Raw genomic sequence first — 8482 nt, 5'->3', positions numbered from 1 at the left:
AACTGGGAGCAGGCCATTAAGTTGATTCGTAAAAAACCCGTGATGATGGGTTGTTAGCTCAATTGGTAGAGCACCACACTAGAATCGCAGAGGTCAGTGGTTCGAATCCCGTACAGGCCTGATTTTCGCTATTGCATAAATAGCGCTCTCTACTGCGAGGATCGTGCATCATACGTATCTATAACCGCAGTTCAAAACATATCAACTTCATATATTCATCGTATCTGATTTATCATCACGGGTTTATTACGAATCAACTTAATGGCCTGCTCCCAGTTGGCTTGTTAGCTCAATTGGTAGAGCGCTGCACTAGTATCGCAGAGGTCAGTGGTTCGAATCCCGTACAGGCCTGATTTTTTTCAGGTCTGATTTTCGCTATTGCATAAATAGCGCTCTCTACTGCGAGGATCGTGCATCATACTTATTTATAACCGCAGTTCAAAATATATGAACTTAACTTTATTCTTAAGTAGGTAATATTCTTTGTAAATAATTTTTATCCATTTTATTTGTGTCCCCACATTAGTATGGGATATCTCCCAAACTGGGTTCTTTGACACGTTAATAAAGTTTCTATCTATCTATCTATAAAGCTTCAGACGCGAACGTGACAACAACACTGCAAAGACTCATCATGTCAATCGGTCAGATTTTTTTTCAGAAAACTTGGCTTTGAAGACAAGAGCTTCAGTAAAAAGCAATTCTTTTTATTTCCGAAAAAGTTTCTAAGGGCCTGTTTACATGAGTGAGGGTGCCCCTACATAGTAGGGTTACCCTAGCTAGTAGGGTGACCCTTCTCTATTGTAATTATACTGCGTGTTTACATGTGAGGTAGGATGACCCTAGGGATAGGGTTACCCTACCTGAAAGGTAGGGTGACCCTACTGTGTAGGGACGAGTTTTGCCGCCATTAGCCCATGTAAACGCAAAACCTAGGGCTATCCCTAGGGGAAGAGCTATGTCCAGTCATACCGCTGACACACAGCGTTACGGAGGTGATTCATAGCAATGTTATATTGGGCTGAAATGTGCTGGCTAGCCAGTTGTAAACGCTGTCTTTCAGCCATTAGAGATATCAACAACAAAGCACAAAGTTGAAAAGAAGGAACTAAAGAAGCGAGTGCCGTAAGAATCGAATTAACCGCCAAAACTTTATCTCCCGCCGTCATTTTGGTTGTTTTCCTTGCTGGGTGACCTGGCTATAGTGTCAGCCCTCGCCCCTAGGGTTTCAAATTACCATGTAAACGCTCGGTATCTTCAACCCTACCAAGTAGGGTAACCCTATCCCCTAGGGGCACCCTCTTCCCATGTAAACAGGCCCTAACAGTCTCAAGGCTAACAAAGCAAGATAAACATCGCCAATTACCATAACAGCTTCAGACGCGAACGAGTTGCTGTGGACAACAGCGCCTTAAAGCCTCATCATGACAATCGATTAGATTTTTTTAAGAAAACTTAGCTTTCTAGACAAGATTTTTAGTAAAATGCAATTCTTTTTATGTCCAACAAATTTTTTAAGGATTTCCTGATGAGAAAAGAAAGGTAAACATCACCAATGACTATACCAGCTTCAGACGCGAACAAGTGAGTGTGACAATAATACCGTAAAGACTCATCATGTCGATCGGTCAGATTTTTTAAAGAAAACCTAGCTTTCTAGTCGAGATCTTTTTTAAAAAACAATTCTTTTCATTTCTAACGAGGTTTTTAAGGATTTCAACGCGAATAAACAAGATAAACATCGACAATGACTGTAAAAGCTTCAGACGCGAACGAGTGGTAACCGGTCGAGTCACCCGAAAGTTATCTCGCTCCAAGTCATGTTGCCCGAAACTCCGCAGTTACTAAAACCCGGAACGACCCACAACGGATCACAACGACCCACAACGATCCACAACGATCTTCAAACGACCGAGGACGATCTCAAAATTGTTAGAAAAGTTAAAAAAATTATCAAATCGAGGAATTCGAGTTAATCCAAACTGTCAGAGATCAATCATCGCAGCAACCGGCTTTGTAGGATTTCTCCACCATCTCTACTGTTGTACTGTCTTAGTCGTGAGTCGAGAGATGTTCATGACAATGTTATGCAAAGTAAGGCGTGACAAGTGTCGCAAAACATGTTTTCGTTCTCAGAGACTAGCATAAACAAAGTGCTGGACTTGAGATCCTATAAAATTAAATCATTTCAGGATCGCTTGACTTTTCCTAATCGACATACGATTATTTGGATTAGCTGGAATTGTTTTATTTGATAATTTTTAAAAGAGATATCATACTTTCGGTCATTTAATGTTTTTGCCGAACACCTTGACCGGTTACCGCCCATATAGCCACAGCGCATTTATTTTAACTCGAGTGAGCTAAGCTGAATATCAACCATATTTTGTTTGGTATAAACAGTTGTTGATGTTCCTCCAAAGATTTGATGCCGCCAGCACGAGCGACTCCGAGAAAAAACCTCTGGTACAGAGCGGTTTCGTTCACAACGAGCACAACTCACTGCAGTACTCTAAAAAAAAAAAATAATAAAATGATCTAAAACCAAGTACAACAACCTACAAACAGCTTCAGAATACTATTTTTATGATGTTGAGGCACTTTAGTGAAAGTTTTTGCTAACCCATTAGGGACTTTGATAAATGCACATGCCACCGGAAACGTTGTCTTTTGGAAATGCTGTCCTCTGGTTTCTTTTGTTGTGGGATCGTTGTGGGTCATTTTGAGATCGTCCTCGGTGTAGTGTCTAAAAATGAAGAAGTATGCCACAAAAGGCAGCCACGAAGGCGAACAACAACAGTACACACAGTACACGTTTCTTTAATAATCTTCCCGCGCTCACACTTTCCCGGATGTATACTTTTACATAAACAACCGCTGTCCTAGTATACTACATTCCCTCTCTTTCTTCGCTTAGATGGTTGACCTCGAAAGACAGAAACATTACAAACTTCCACTTTGTTTAGACACCGTAAAAGTTCAATTCGATTCCAAATGTTCAAGACAAAAATCACGCTAAACATAAACATAGCCTTGGCCGTTCAGCTTATAAAACAACGTTTCAATGTCACTCATGTAATAACAACGAACAGTAATATGAAAATGCCAATGTCACTAGTTTTAGTACAGAACGTAGTCACTCAGAGCCTTTGGACGGCTCGTAATTCTGCCGGATCTTCTCACATGCTGCTCAGCTGTAGGTACAGTAGAAGGTACATCTTCTGGTGGTGATTCAGCCATTGGTACTTGATCCTCTGCCACAGGTGGCGTCTCAAATGACTTAGGTTCAGTCCGTGGTTTAGCGTCCTGTTGTGGCGTTTCCTGTTCTTCTAGATCTGGCATATTAAAGGACTTAATATGCTGAAGGCTGCGTTTGTACTGGACACCTTGAGGCGATCGCAACACCACCTGGTCCCCATAACGAGATATCACCTGATATGGTTCCTTCTCATAGCAAGGTGACAGCTTATTTTCTTTCTTCTTCTCAAGCAGAACACTGTCTCCTTCTTTCACATTTCGATCTCTGGCATGGAACTTCTTGTCCACATAGTCCTTGTTAAACTGCTTTCTCTGATTGTCCCGATCACGAATGGCTTGGTCGCTCACTTCTACCTCCTCCTCTTCAACATTGACTAGCTCAGGCATTTTAGATGTCAGCTTTCTCCTAAACAATAACTCGGCGGGACTGTTTCCTGTGGTTGAATGTGGCGTGGACCTGTATGCCAAAAGGAACCTGTTTAGCTCCTCTCTCCAGTTCTTTCCTTCTGCATGGGCTGCTCTCATGGACTTCAGAAGCGACCTGTTTTGCCTCTCTACCTCACCATTAGCTCTTGGCCATAGAGGTGTTGTGTAATGGTGATCAATCCCCATTTCATTCAGGTAATCTTCTACTTCTTTAGATACAAGATTTGAGCCATTGTCGGTACGCAGACCTTTAGGCAACCCATGTCTTGCAAATTGGGCATTCAAGCAATGAATGATGGTTTTGCTGGAAGTTGTTCGGATAACATCAACCTCTATCCACCGGCTGTAATAATCAACGAGAACTAACAAATGTTCCCCAGAAGGTAACGGACCCATTAGATCCACAGCTACTTCTTCCCATGGTTGGTTGGGTAACGGTGTTGACTTCAATGGTGGGGGTGGAACGTTCTTTGTAACCATCTGGCACCCGTAACACTCTGCACATCTTTTCTCGGCATCACGATCCATAGCAGGCCACCAGACTTTTGTTCTAAGTCTCTCCTTTGTCTTTGTGACTCCTTGGTGCCCCTCATGTGCCAAACTAACGACTCTCTTGCGAAGTGCTTGGGGTATAACAATTCTTGTCCCCCGGAGAATTACATGGCCAATAAAAGTCAACTCATTGCGCACTGGCAAATACTGCTTTGGGGCATTGTCCCATTTCCCTTCGATGAGACAATTCCTGAGTGCTTGCAACTCAGAGTCTTGTGCTGAGACTTGTTCAATCTCTTTGATTCTCAATGCAGCAGGGACAGCATGTAGAGCTATCGCGCGTACATATCCATCATCTTCCGCGGAATTGTCTGAAGCAGGTATCTTCGTCAGTCGGGAAAGGGCATCTGCGATGTTTTTTCTTGAAGGCACATAGCAAACTTGATAGTTGTACGGTTGTAAACGCAGAACCCAGCGCTCTATTCTGGCTGAAGGTTTAGACTTCCTTGAATAGATGACTTTAAGTGCTTCATGGTCTGTCACCAGATCAAACTGTGGAAGCCCGTACAAGTAGAGGTGGAAGCGTTCACAAGCCCAGACTAAGGCTAGTGCTTCCTTTTCTGTCTGACTATAACGACGCTCCACTTGACTCAAACTACGACTAGCATAACAGATGGCACGGCTTTCCCCATTCTTTTCTTGCACCAGCACGGCGCCAAGTCCAACAGGACTTGCATCAGCAATAACACGGGTGGGTGTGTCCTTATCGAAGTAAGCTAGGACTGGTGCACTTGCAACTTGACTCTTCAATCTCTGAAACGATTGCTCCTGCTCCTTACCCCAAACGAACGGTTCCCCTTTTCTTGCAAGTTTTCTGAGGGGATCAGCAGTGGTAGCAAAATCGGGTATAAACCTGGCACTGAATCCAACGAGCCCCAAGAAGCTACGGACTTCTGAGGGTGTCTGAGGCTGACTTGCCTCTGCAACTGCTCTGACTTTTTCCTCCGTTGGGCCGATGCCATGCTTACTCAGCAAAAGACCCATGAATACCACTTTAGTCATTCGGAAAGTGCATTTTTCAGCATTCAAAGTCAGCTGCTTCTCACTAAGACGTTGCAACACACCGTGTAAGTTCTTATCATGTTCCTCAGTGTCTCGACCATGAACGATAAGATCATCTGCTATGTTTGACACCCCTTGTAGACCTGCCATTGACTGGGTGATGATATGCTGGTACTTCTCTGGTGCGGCATTTACACCGAAACTCAAACGTTTGTAGCGGAATATACCATCATGGGTGGTAAAAGCAGTGATATCCCTTGAATCAGGATCCAGCTCAATTTGGTGAAAACCCCACCTTAAATCTAACTTCGAGAAAACACCACTCCCATTAAGACTTTCAAGGACTTCATCTATGGTTGGTATGGGCAATCTTTGCCGAATAATGGCCTCGTTGGCTCTCCGCATGTCGACACACAACCTTATGTCTCCGGACGGTTTAGGAGCAACAACGACTGGGCTTACCCACACCGTCGGCCCCTCGACTTTCTCAATTATGTCCTTTTCAAGGAGTTCGTTAACCTTGGCAGTTACTTTGTCCTTTACAGAAAAAGGTACTCGTCGCATTTTTTGAACGACTGGAGTTACACTGGGGTCAATGTGTAGCTTCAACTGATAATCTTTAAGCTTTCCAATTCCCTGGAATACACTGGGGTATTTTGCTTTGAGTCCTCCCACGAAGGTACCATCAACAGTGTTACAGTCTCCTGTCCCAAGAGTTCCCGAGAGATCCACACGAAGGATTCCAAGATCTGTGGCGGACGAATATCCCAGCAAACAACGCCCGGATTCAACAACAATGAAATCTGCCACAACCTTTGCTTTGGGTACGGAAACTTCTGTCTGAAACTGGCCCTCAATTTTAAGTTCTCGACCCCCATAAGCATACAATCTCTTCAGACAAGGTTTTAATTCAATCTTGAGCCCCTGATACTTAAGTTCCTGCAGTGCATCTTTACTAATGAGGTTACTTGCAGAACCTGAATCAATCAACACATCTCTGCTGATTCCGCCAATCTTCACTGAGATAACGGGTTCAGAGGAATTTGACATAGCACGTCTGTTCTTCTATAGTAAAAGCAAAACTGTCATCCTCACCTGACTCATTACAATGGCCCTCAACATGATTTGCCTGTCTCCCCTTACCATGACGCTGCTGTCTGCCTCCCCGTTGTTGGGTGTTACCTTGTTTTCCAGGCTTCGAGTTCCTTCCCCCTTTGCAACAGCTTGCATAATGACCATATTTACCACACTTGCTGCACTTGCGACCTCGGGCTGGACAATTTGTACTTTGAGCAAAATGACCTTCTTTACCACAGTTGAAACAAACGCTTTTCCCTTTGTCTCCACGCCCAGGACGTTCTTCAACTGCATGAGTACCTGCTCCAGGTTCTTGGCTTGGCATGACCATTTGACTTGCCTGCTCGTGTGAGGCTTCCCACTTTCGAACTTTATCCATTGCTGCTTACAGAGTAATATTAACGACTTCCAATAGCTTCTTCTTTAGCTCAACATTAGGCAACTTTTCAATCAATTGATCCCGTAAATTTTCTTCCAAAGTTGGACCAAAATTACAATGACGAGCTTGTTTACGTAAACCAACCATGAACTTATCGGCGGTCTCTCCCTTTGTCGGCGTAAGTTGACGAAAGACATGACGCTCGTACGGTACATTGTCCTCGGCTCGAAAATGAGCATCCAACTTTCGCAGACACACCACATACTCATTATCCTCGTTAGCATTCAGTGGTCCAGGATCTGGAATATCTTCGTAAATATCTTGTACTTCCATACCTGCTAAATGAAGTAACTGAGCTGTTTTCCGAGAAGGATTCGTAATTCCCTTGCCATCGATGTAATACTGATACGATCGTTTCCACTGTCGCCATCGTTCCGCGACCTGAGAGGAAGACCCTGTTAAATCTAGAGGCGGAAGCGCCCTTTCTACTGAATTCGACATCCTCGTCGCCAATTTGTAGTGTCTAAAAATGAAGAAGTATGCCACAAAAGGCAGCCACGAAGGCGAACAACAACAGTACACACAGTACACGTTTCTTTAATAATCTTCCCGCGCTCACACTTTCCCGGATGTATACTTTTACATAAACAACCGCTGTCCTAGTATACTACACTCGGTCGTTTGAAGATCATTGTTGGTCGTTCTGGGTCGTTCTGGGTTTTAGTAACTACGCCCGAAACTCATAGTCGTGTCAGTATCCGGACAACTCGACCCCTGGACAATTAGCCCCAGACGATTAGCCACCAGTCTTTGGACGATTAGCCCCCTGTCTCTGGACTATTAGCCCCCAACCCACCATCCTTGAAATAAACTATGCTCTTGCTGTTTACTTTACGAACATTTCCCTATCATGTACTTTGAAATAAACAATGTTGTTGTTATTTGCTTCTTATGAACGTTTCTCTGCCGTGCGTGTCGAAATATAAAGTATATTATACAGAAGTGAACTGACTTTTCCTTCTGTTTACATATTGGAGAAAGGAAATACAAATCTCAAAAATTCTTGTATTGAGATGAAAACATAAAACAATTTTGAGGAATGCGCCCGCTGTTCACTGCTTTGGATTAGTTATAGCTCAAGCTGACTTGACTCTTAGAGTTCTACATCAAACGACGGTTGATTGAAAAATGGTCCAGAGGTACCTAAGGCACCTCTCCTTTTATAGCGCGCCTTCGGTTTTGAATTGGAAAGGAAAGAAACCAGGAACGAAACTTCGAAACTTTAAGTTATTGGCGACTACTTGTTAATGTCAATGGGGTTTTATTTCAAACTCGCCACGCGCACTTTGCGAACTTTTACTAATTATCATTTATTTGTTTATTGAAAACCCATGCGCAATGTGCGATCGTTTACTCATTGTTGTCTGCTTATTTCAAACCCATGCGCAAGGTGTGAAATTTTACATATGATGCACGATCCTCGCAGTAGATAGCACTATTTAAGCAATAGCGAAAATCAGACCTGAAAAAAAATCAGGCCTGTACGGGATTCGAACCACTGACCTCTGCGATACTAGTGCAGCGTTCTACCAATTGAGCTAACAAGCCAACTGGGAGCAGGCCGAACTTCATATATTTCATTGTATCTGGTGCGAAATTTTATTCATTGTTTATTTCAAAGCCACGCAAAATGCGCGAACTTTTAGTAATTGTTATCTCATTGTTTATTTCAAACCCATGCGCAATTTGCGAACTTATGTAAATTTTACGTGGGAGATCTCATTCATC

This window comes from Stylophora pistillata, chromosome 13 (genome assembly GCF_964205215.1).
Source record: "Stylophora pistillata chromosome 13, jaStyPist1.2, whole genome shotgun sequence".
Classification (NCBI taxonomy): Eukaryota; Metazoa; Cnidaria; class Anthozoa; order Scleractinia; family Pocilloporidae; genus Stylophora; species Stylophora pistillata.
This window is presented reverse-complemented; position numbering follows the sequence as displayed.